Source organism: Toxotes jaculatrix, chromosome 3 (assembly GCF_017976425.1).
Source record: "Toxotes jaculatrix isolate fToxJac2 chromosome 3, fToxJac2.pri, whole genome shotgun sequence".
Taxonomy (NCBI): Eukaryota; Metazoa; Chordata; class Actinopteri; family Toxotidae; genus Toxotes; species Toxotes jaculatrix.
The window spans coordinates 3,606,587-3,618,644 of NC_054396.1; positions in this window are offsets into that span (position 1 = coordinate 3,606,587).

Here is a 12,058-nt window from a genome sequence, read left to right on the forward strand (position 1 = left end):
GATGTTTTTTGGCATATTTTGAGGCCATACTAAAGTATGACTTTTTTTGGCCAATTTTGAAGCCTTACTATACTATGACGTTTTTTGGCATATTTTGAGGCCATACTAAAGTATGACTTTTTTTGGCCAATTTTGAAGCCTTACTATACTATGACCTTTTTTATGATATTTTGAGGCCATACTAAAGTATGAGTTTTTTTGGCCAATTTTGAAGCCTTACTATACTATGACTTTTTTTGGCCAATTTTGAAGCCTTACTATACTATGACTTTTTTTGGCCAATTTTGAAGCCTTACTATACTATGACGTTTTTTGGCATATTTTGAGGCCATACTAAAGTATGACTTTTTTTGGCCAATTTTGAAGCCTTACTATACTATGACTTTTTTTGGCCAATTTTGAAGCCTTACTATACTATGACGTTTTTTGTCCAATTTTGAAGCCTTACTATACTATGACCTTTTTTATGATATTTTGAGGCCATACTAAAGTATGAGTTTTTTTGGCCAATTTTGAAGCCTTACTATACTATGACTTTTTTTGGTCAATTTTGAAGCCTTACTATACTATGACTTTTTTTGGCCAATTTTGAAGCCTTACTATACTATGACCTTTTTTATGATATTTTGAGGCCATACTAAAGTATGAGTTTTTTTGGCCAATTTTGAAGCCTTACTATACTATGACCTTTTTTATGATATTTTGAGGCCATACTAAAGTATGGGTTTTTTTGGCCAATTTTGAAGCCTTACTATACTATGATTTTTTTTAGCCAATTTTGAAGCCTTACTATACTATGACTTTTTTTGGCCAATTTTGAAGCCTTTCTATACTATGACGTTTTTTGGCATATTTTGAGGCCATACTAAAGTATGACTTTTTATGGCCAATTTTGAAGCCTTACTATACTATGACTTTTTTTGGCCAATTTTGAAGCCTTACTATACTATGACTTTTTTTGGCCAATTTTGAAGCCTTTCTATACTATGACGTTTTTTGGCATATTTTGAGGCCATACTAAAGTATGACTTTTTTTGGCCAATTTTGAAGCCTTACTATACTATGACTTTTTTTGGCCAATTTTGAAGCCTTACTATACTATGACTTTTTTTGGCCAATTTTGAAGCCTTACTATACTATGACTTTTTTTGGCCAATTTTGAAGCCTTACTATAATATGACGTTTTTTGGCATATTTTGAGGCCATACTAAAGTATGACTTTTTTTGGCCAATTTTGAAGCCTTACTATACTATGACGTTTTTTGGCATATTTTGAGGCCATACTAAAGTATGACTTTTTTTGGCCAATTTTGAAGCCTTACTATACTATGACCTTTTTTATGATATTTTGAGGCCATACTAAAGTATGAGTTTTTTTGGCCAATTTTGAAGCCTTACTATACTATGACTTTTTTTGGCCAATTTTGAAGCCTTACTATACTATGACTTTTTTTGGCCAATTTTGAAGCCTTACTATACTATGACATTTTTTGGCCAATTTTGAAGCCTTACTATACTATGACCTTTTTTATGATATTTTGAGGCCATACTAATGTATGACTTTTTTTGGTCAATTTTGAAGCCTTACTATACTATGACTTTTTTTGGCCAATTTTGAAGCCTTACTATACTATGCCTTTTTTTGGCCAATTTTGAAGCCTTACTATACTATGACGTTTTTTGGCATATTTTGAGGCCATACTAAAGTATGACTTTTTTTGGCCAATTTTGAAGCCTTACTATACTATGACTTTTTTTGGCCAATTTTGAAGCCTTACTATACTATGACTTTTTTTGGCCAATTTTGAAGCCTTACTATACTATGACTTTTTTTTGGCCAATTTTGAAGCCTTACTATACTATGACTTTTTTTGGCCAATTTTGAAGCCTTACTATACTATGACCTTTTTTATGATATTTTGAGGCCATACTAAAGTATGACTTTTTTTGGCCAATTTTGAAGCCTTACTATACTATGACTTTTTTTGGCCAATTTTGAAGCCTTACTATACTATGACTTTTTTTGGCCAATTTTGAAGCCTTACTATACTATGACTTTTTTTTGGCCAATTTTGAAGCCTTACTATACTATGACATTTTTTGGCCAATTTTGAAGCCTTACTATACTATGACCTTTTTTATGATATTTTGAGGCCATACTAATGTATGACTTTTTTTGGTCAATTTTGAAGCCTTACTATACTATGACTTTTTTTGGCCAATTTTGAAGCCTTACTATACTATGACGTTTTTTTGGCATATTTTGAGGCCATACTAAAGCATGACTTTTTTGGGCCAATTTTGAAGCCTTACTATACTATGACTTTTTTTGGCCAATTTTGAAGCCTTACTATACTATGACTTTTTTTGGCCAATTTTGAAGCCTTACTATACTATGACGTTTTTTGGCATATTTTGAGGCCATACTAAAGCATGACTTTTTTGGGCCAATTTTGAAGCCTTACTATACTATGACTTTTTTTGGCCAATTTTGAAGCCTTACTATACTATGACGCTTTTTTATGATATTTTGAGGCCATACTAAAGTATGAGTTTTTTTGGCCAATTTTGAAGCCTTACTATACTATGACTTTTTTTGGCCAATTTTGAAGCCTTACTATACTATGACTTTTTTTGGCCAATTTTGAAGCCTTACTATACTATGACTTTTTTTGGCCAATTTTGAAGCCTTACTATAATATGATGTTTTTGGCATATTTTGAGGCCATACTAAAGTATGACTTTTTTTGGCCAATTTTGAAGCCTTACTATACTATGACGTTTTTTGGCATATTTTGAGGCCATACTAAAGTATGACTTTTTTTGGCCAATTTTGAAGCCTTACTATACTATGACCTTTTTTATGATATTTTGAGGCCATACTAAAGTATGAGTTTTTTTGGCCAATTTTGAAGCCTTACTATACTATGACTTTTTTTGGCCAATTTTGAAGCCTTACTATACTATGACTTTTTTTGGCCAATTTTGAAGCCTTACTATACTATGACGTTTTTTGGCATATTTTGAGGCCATACTAAAGTATGACTTTTTTTGGCCAATTTTGAAGCCTTACTATACTATGACTTTTTTTGGCCAATTTTGAAGCCTTACTATACTATGACGTTTTTTGTCCAATTTTGAAGCCTTACTATACTATGACCTTTTTTATGATATTTTGAGGCCATACTAAAGTATGACTTTTTTTGGCCAATTTTGAAGCCTTACTATACTATGACTTTTTTTGGCCAATTTGAAGCCTTATTATACTGTGACTTTTTTTGGTCAATTTTGAAGCCTTACTATACTATGACTTTTTTTGGCCAATTTTGAAGCCTTACTATACTATGACATTTTTTGGCCAATTTTGAAGCCTTACTATACTATGACCTTTTTTATGATATTTTGAGGCCATACTAATGTATGACTTTTTTTGGTCAATTTTGAAGCCTTACTATACTATGACTTTTTTTGGCCAATTTTGAAGCCTTACTATACTATGCCTTTTTTTGGCCAATTTTGAAGCCTTACTATACTATGACGTTTTTTGGCATATTTTGAGGCCATACTAAAGTATGACTTTTTTTGGCCAATTTTGAAGCCTTACTATACTATGACTTTTTTTGGCCAATTTTGAAGCCTTACTATACTATGACTTTTTTTGGCCAATTTTGAAGCCTTACTATACTATGACTTTTTTTTGGCCAATTTTGAAGCCTTACTATACTATGACTTTTTTTGGCCAATTTTGAAGCCTTACTATACTATGACCTTTTTTATGATATTTTGAGGCCATACTAAAGTATGACTTTTTTTGGCCAATTTTGAAGCCTTACTATACTATGACTTTTTTTGGCCAATTTTGAAGCCTTACTATACTATGACTTTTTTTGGCCAATTTTGAAGCCTTACTATACTATGACTTTTTTTTGGCCAATTTTGAAGCCTTACTATACTATGACTTTTTTTGGCCAATTTTGAAGCCTTACTATACTATGACTTTTTTTATGATATTTTGAGGCCATACTAAAGTATGACTTTTTTTGGCCAATTTTGAAGCCTTACTATACTATGACATTTTTTGGCCAATTTTGAAGCCTTACTATACTATGACCTTTTTTATGATATTTTGAGGCCATACTAATGTATGACTTTTTTTGGTCAATTTTGAAGCCTTACTATACTATGACTTTTTTTGGCCAATTTTGAAGCCTTACTATACTATGACGTTTTTTGGCATATTTTGAGGCCATACTAAAGCATGACTTTTTTGGGCCAATTTTGAAGCCTTACTATACTATGACTTTTTTTGGCCAATTTTGAAGCCTTACTATACTATGACTTTTTTTGGCCAATTTTGAAGCCTTACTATACTATGACGTTTTTTGGCATATTTTGAGGCCATACTAAAGCATGACTTTTTTGGGCCAATTTTGAAGCCTTACTATACTATGACTTTTTTTGGCCAATTTTGAAGCCTTACTATACTATGACTTTTTTTGGCCAATTTTGAAGCCTTACTATAATATGATGTTTTTTGGCATATTTTGAGGCCATACTAAAGTATGACTTTTTTTGGCCAATTTTGAAGCCTTACTATACTATGACCTTTTTATGATATTTTGAAGCCATACTAAAGTATGACTTTTTTTGGCCAATTTTGAAGCCTTACTATACTATGACCTTTTTTATGATATTTTGAGGCCATACTAAAGTATGAGTTTTTTTGGCCAATTTTGAAGCCTTACTATGCTATGACTTTTTTTGGCCAATTTTGAAGCCTTACTATACTATGACTTTTTTTGGCCAATTTTGAAGCCTTACTATACTATGACGCTTTTTTATGATATTTTGAGGCCATACTAAAGTATGAGTTTTTTTGGCCAATTTTGAAGCCTTACTATACTATGACTTTTTTTGGCCAATTTTGAAGCCTTACTATACTATGACTTTTTTTGGCCAATTTTGAAGCCTTACTATACTATGACTTTTTTTGGCCAATTTTGAAGCCTTACTATAATATGATGTTTTTGGCATATTTTGAGGCCATACTAAAGTATGACTTTTTTTGGCCAATTTTGAAGCCTTACTATACTATGACGTTTTTTGGCATATTTTGAGGCCATACTAAAGTATGACTTTTTTTGGCCAATTTTGAAGCCTTACTATACTATGACCTTTTTTATGATATTTTGAGGCCATACTAAAGTATGAGTTTTTTTGGCCAATTTTGAAGCCTTACTATACTATGACTTTTTTTGGCCAATTTTGAAGCCTTACTATACTATGACTTTTTTTGGCCAATTTTGAAGCCTTACTATACTATGACGTTTTTTGGCATATTTTGAGGCCATACTAAAGTATGACTTTTTTTGGCCAATTTTGAAGCCTTACTATACTATGACTTTTTTTTGGCCAATTTTGAAGCCTTACTATACTATGACGTTTTTTGTCCAATTTTGAAGCCTTACTATACTATGACCTTTTTTATGATATTTTGAGGCCATACTAAAGTATGACTTTTTTTGGCCAATTTTGAAGCCTTACTATACTATGACTTTTTTTGGCCAATTTGAAGCCTTATTATACTGTGACTTTTTTTGGTCAATTTTGAAGCCTTACTATACTATGACTTTTTTTGGCCAATTTTGAAGCCTTACTATACTATGACCTTTTTTATGATATTTTGAGGCCATACTAAAGTATGACTTTTTTTGGCCAATTTTGAAGCCTTACTATACCTTGACTTTTTTTGGCCAATTTTGAAGCCTTACTATACTATGACTTTTTTTGGCCAATTTTGAAGCCTTACTATACTATGACATTTTTTGGCCAATTTTGAAGACTTACTATACTATGACCTTTTTTATGATATTTTGAGGCCATACTAAAGTATGACTTTTTTTGGCCAATTTTGAAGCCTTACTATACTATGACCTTTTTTATAATATTTTGAGGCCGTACTAAAGTATGACTTTTTTTGGCCAATTTTGATGCCTTACTATACTATGACTTTTTTTGGCCAATTTTGAAGCCTTACTATACTATGACTTTTTTTGGCATATTTTGAGGCCGTTCTAAAGTATTACTTTTTTTGGCCAATTTTGATGCCTTACTATACTATGACTTTTTTTGGCCAATTTTGAAGCCTTACTATACTATGACTTTTTTTGGCATATTTTGAGGCCATACTAAAGTATGACTTTTTTTGGCCAATTTTGAAGCCTTACTATACTATGACCTTTTTTATGATATTTTGAGGCCATACTAAAGTATGACTTTTTTTGGCCAATTTTGAAGCCTTACTATACCATGACTTTTTTTGGCCAATTTTGAAGCCTTACTATACTATGACTTTTTTTGGCCAATTTTGATGCCTTACTATACTATGAGTTTTTTTGGCCAATTTTGAAGCCTTACTATACTATGACATTTTTTGGCCAATTTTGAAGACTTACTATACTATGACCTTTTTTATGATATTTTGAGGCCATACTAAAGTATGAGTTTTTTTGGCCAATTTTGAAGCCTTACTATGCTATGACTTTTTTTGGCCAATTTTGAAGCCTTACTATACTATGACGTTTTTTTATGATATTTTGAGGCCATACTAAAGTATGAGTTTTTTTGGCCAATTTTGAAGCCTTACTATACTATGACTTTTTTTGGCCAATTTTGAAGCCTTACTATACTATGACTTTTTTTGGCCAATTTTGAAGCCTTACTATACTATGACTTTTTTTGGCCAATTTTGAAGCCTTACTATAATATGATGTTTTTTGGCATATTTTGAGGCCATACTAAAGTATGACTTTTTTTGGCCAATTTTGAAGCCTTACTATACTATGACGTTTTTTGGCATATTTTGAGGCCATACTAAAGTATGACTTTTTTTGGCCAATTTTGAAGCCTTACTATACTATGACCTTTTTTATGATATTTTGAGACCATACTAAAGTATGAGTTTTTTTGGCCAATTTTGAAGCCTTACTATACTATGACTTTTTTTGGCCAATTTTGAAGCCTTACTATACTATGACTTTTTTTGGCCAATTTTGAAGCCTTACTATACTATGACGTTTTTTGGCATATTTTGAGGCCATACTAAAGTATGACTTTTTTTGGCCAATTTTGAAGCCTTACTATACTATGACTTTTTTTGGCCAATTTTGAAGCCTTACTATACTATGACGTTTTTTGTCCAATTTTGAAGCCTTACTATACTATGACCTTTTTTATGATATTTTGAGGCCATACTAAAGTATGACTTTTTTTGGCCAATTTTGAAGCCTTACTATACTATGACTTTTTTTGGCCAATTTGAAGCCTTACTATACTGTGACTTTTTTTGGTCAATTTTGAAGCCTTACTATACTATGACTTTTTTTTGGCCAATTTTGAAGCCTTACTATACTATGACCTTTTTTATGATATTTTGAGGCCATACTAAAGTATGACTTTTTTTGGCCAATTTTGAAGCCTTACTATACCATGACTTTTTTTGGCCAATTTTGAAGCCTTACTATACTATGACTTTTTTTGGCCAATTTTGATGCCTTACTATACTATGACTTTTTTTGGCCAATTTTGAAGCCTTACTATACTATGACATTTTTTGGCCAATTTTGAAGACTTACTATACTATGACCTTTTTTATGATATTTTGAGGCCATACTAAAGTATGACTTTTTTTGGCCAATTTTGAAGCCTTACTATACCATGACTTTTTTTGGCATATTTTTTTGCCTTACTATACTATGACTTTTTTTGGCCAATTTTGAAGCCTTACTATACTATGACTTTTTTTGGCCAATTTTGAAGCCTTACTATACTATGACTTTTTTTGTCCAATTTTGAAGCCTTACTATACTATGACTTTTTTTGGCCAATTTTGAAGCCTTACTATACTATGACTTTCTTTGGCCAATTTTGAAGCCTTACTATACTATGACTTTTTTTGGCCAATTTTGAAGCCTTACTATAATATGACGTTTTTTGGCATATTTTGAGGCCATACTAAAGTATGACTTTTTTTGGCCAATTTTGAAGCCTTACTATACTATGACTTTTTTTTGCCAATTTTGAAGCCTTACTATACTATGACTTTTTTTGGCCAATTTTGAAGCCTTACTATACTATGACCTTTTTTATGATATTTTGAGGCCATACTAAAGTATGACTTTTTTTGGCCAATTTTGAAGCCTTACTATACTATGACTTTTTTTGGCCAATTTTGAAGCCTTACTATAATATAACGTTTTTTAGCATATTTTGAGGCCATACTAAAGTATGACTTTTTTTGGCCAATTTTGAAGCCTTACTATACTATGACCTTTTTATGATATTTTGAGGCCATACTAAAGTATGACTTTTTTTGGCCAATTTTGAAGCCTTACTATACTATGACCTTTTTTATGATATTTTGAGGCCATACTAAAGTATGAGTTTTTTTGGCCAATTTTGAAGCCTTACTATACTATTATTTTTTTTGGCCAATTTTGAAGCCTTACTATACTATGACTTTTTTTGGCCAATTTTGAAGCCTTACTATACTATGACCTTTTTTATGATATTTTGAGGCCATACTAAAGTATGGGTTTTTTTGGCCAATTTTGAAGCCTTACTATACTATGATTTTTTTTAGCCAATTTTGAAGCCTTACTATACTATGACTTTTTTTGGCCAATTTTGAAGCCTTTCTATACTATGACGTTTTTTGGCATATTTTGAGGCCATACTAAAGTATGACTTTTTTTGGCCAATTTTGAAGCCTTACTATACTATGACTTTTTTTGGCCAATTTTGAAGCCTTACTATACTATGACTTTTTTTGGCCAAATTTGAAGCCTTTCTATACTATGACGTTTTTTGGCATATTTTGAGGCCATACTAAAGTATGACTTTTTTTGGCCAATTTTGAAGCCTTACTATACTATGACTTTTTTTGGCCAATTTTGAAGCCTTACTATACTATGACTTTTTTTGGCCAATTTTGAAGCCTTACTATACTATGACGTTTTTTGGCATATTTTGAGGCCATACTAAAGTTTGACTTTTTTTGGCCAATTTTGAAGCCTTACTATACTATGACTTTTTTTGGCCAATTTTGAAGCCTTACTATACTATGACTTTTTTTGGCGAATTTTGAAGCCTTACTATACTATGACGTTTTTTATGATATTTTGAGGCCATACTAAAGTATGACTTTTTTTGGCCAATTTTGAAGCCTTACTATACTATGACCTTTTTTTATGATATTTTGAGGCCATACTAAAGTATGATGTTTTTTGGCATATTTTGAGGCCATACTAAAGTATGACTTTTTTTGGCCAATTTTGAAGCCTTACTATACTATGACCTTTTTATGATATTTTGAGGCCATACTAAAGTATGAGTTTTTTTGGCCAATTTTGAAGCCTTACTATACTATGACATTTTTTGGCCAATTTTGAAGACTTACTATACCATGACCTTTTTTATGATATTTTGAGGCCATACTAATGTATGAATTTTTTTGGTCAATTTTGAAGCCTTACTATACTATGACTTTTTTTGGCCAATTTTGAAGCCTTACTATAGTATGACGTTTTTTGGCATATTTTGAGGCCATACTAAAGTATGACTTTTTTTGGCCAATTTTGAAGCCTTACTATACTATGACTTTTTTTGGCCAATTTTGAAGCCTTACTATACTATGACTTTTTTTGGCGAATTTTGAAGGCCTCAAAATATCATAAAAAAAGGTCATAGTATAGTAAGGCTTCAAAATTGGCCAAAAAAAGTCATAGTATAGTAAGGCATAAAAATTGGCCCAAAAAAGTCATAGTATAGTAAGGCTTCAAAATTGGCCAAAAAAAGTCATAGTATAGTAAGGCAAAAAAATATGCCAAAAAAAGTCATGGTATAGTAAGGCTTCAAAATTGGCCAAAAAAAGTCATACTTTAGTATGGCCTCAAAATATCATAAAAAAGGTCATAGTATAGTAAGGCTTCAAAATTGGCCAAAAAAAGTCATACTTTAGTATGGCCTCAAAATATCATAAAAAAGGTCATTGTATAGTAAGTCTTCAAAATTGGCCAAAAAATGTCATAGTATAGTAAGGCTTCAAAATTGGCCAAAAAAAGTCATAGTATAGTAAGGCATCAAAATTGGCCAAAAAAAGTCATAGTATAGTAAGGCTTCAAAATTGGCCAAAAAAAGTCATACTTTAGTATGGCCTCAAAATATCATAAAAAAGGTCATTGTATAGTAAGTCTTCAAAATTGGCCAAAAAATGTCATAGTATAGTAAGGCTTCAAAATTGGCCAAAAAAAGTCATAGTATAGTAAGGCATCAAAATTGGCCAAAAAAAGTCATAGTATAGTAAGGCTTCAAAATTGGCCAAAAAAAGTCATACTTTAGTATGGCCTCAAAATATCATAAAAAAGGTCATAGTATAGTAAGGCTTCAAAATTGGCCAAAAAATGTCATAGTATAGTAAGGCTTCAAAATTGGCCAAAAAAAGTCATACTTTAGTATGGCCTCCAAATATGCCAAAAAACGTCATAGTATAGTAAGGCTTCAAAATTGGCCAAAAAAAGTCATAGTATAGTAAGGCATCAAAATTGGCCAAAAAAAGTCATACTTTAGTACGGCTTCAAAATATTATAAAAAAGGTCATAGTATAGTAAGGCTTCAAAATTGGCCAAAAAAAGTCATAGTATAGTAAGGCTTCAAAATTGGCCAAAAAAAGTCATACTTTAGTATGGCCTCAAAATATGCCAAAAAACGTCATAATATAGTAAGGCTTCAAAATTGGCCAAAAAAAGTCATAGTATAGTAAGGCTTCAAAATTGGCCAAAAAAAGTCATAGTATAGTAAGGCTTCAAAATTGGCCAAAAAAAGTCATAGCATAGTAAGGCTTCAAAATTGGCCAAAAAAACTCATACTTTAGTATGGCCTCAAAATATCATAAAAAAGGTCATAGTATAGTAAGGCTTCAAAATTGGCCAAAAAAAGTCATACTTTAGTATGGCCTCAAAATATGCCAAAAAACATCATATTATAGTAAGGCTTCAAAATTGGCCAAAAAAAGTCATAGTATAGTAAGGCTTCAAAATTGGCCAAAAAAAGTCATAGTATAGTAAGGCTTCAAAATTGGCCAAAAAAAGTCATACTTTAGTATGGCCTCAAAATATGCCAAAAAACGTCATAGTATAGTAAGGCTTCAAAATTGGCCAAAAAAAGTCATAGTATAGTAAGGCTTCAAAATTGGCCAAAAAAAGTCATAGTATAGTAAGGCTTCAAAATTGGCCAAAAAAAGTCATACTTTAGTATGGCCTCAAAATATCATAAAAAAGGTCATAGTATAGTAAGGCTTCAAAATTCGCCAAAAAAAGTCATAGTATAGTAAGGCTTCAAAATTGGCCAAAAAAAGTCATAGTATAGTAAGGCTTCAAAATTGGCCAAAAAAAGTCATACTTTAGTATGGCCTCAAAATATGCCAAAAAACGTCATAGTATAGTAAGGCTTCAAAATTGGCCAAAAAAAGTCATAGTATAGTAAGGCTTCAAAATTGGCCAAAAAAAGTCATAGTATAGTAAGGCTTCAAAATTGGCCAAAAAAAGTCATACTTTAGTATGGCCTCAAAATATGCCAAAAAACGTCATAGTATAGTAAGGCTTCAAAATTGACCAAAAAAATTCATACATTAGTATGGCCTCAAAATATCATAAAAAAGGTCATAGTATAGTAAGGCTTCAAAATTGGCCAAAAAAAGTCATAGTATAGTAAGGCTTCAAAATTGGACAAAAAAAGTCATACTTTAGTATGGCCTCAAAATATGCCAAAAAACATCATAGTATAGTAAGGCTTCAAAATTGGCAAAAAAAAGTCATAGTATAGTAAGGCTTCAAAATTGGCCAAAAAAAGTCATAGTATAGTAAGGCTTCAAAATTGGCCAAAAAATGTCATACTTTAGTATGGCCTCAAAATATGCCTAAAAACCTCATAGTATAGTAAGTCTTCAAAATTGGCCAAAAAATGTCATAGTATAGTAAGGCTTCAAAATTGGCCAAAAAAA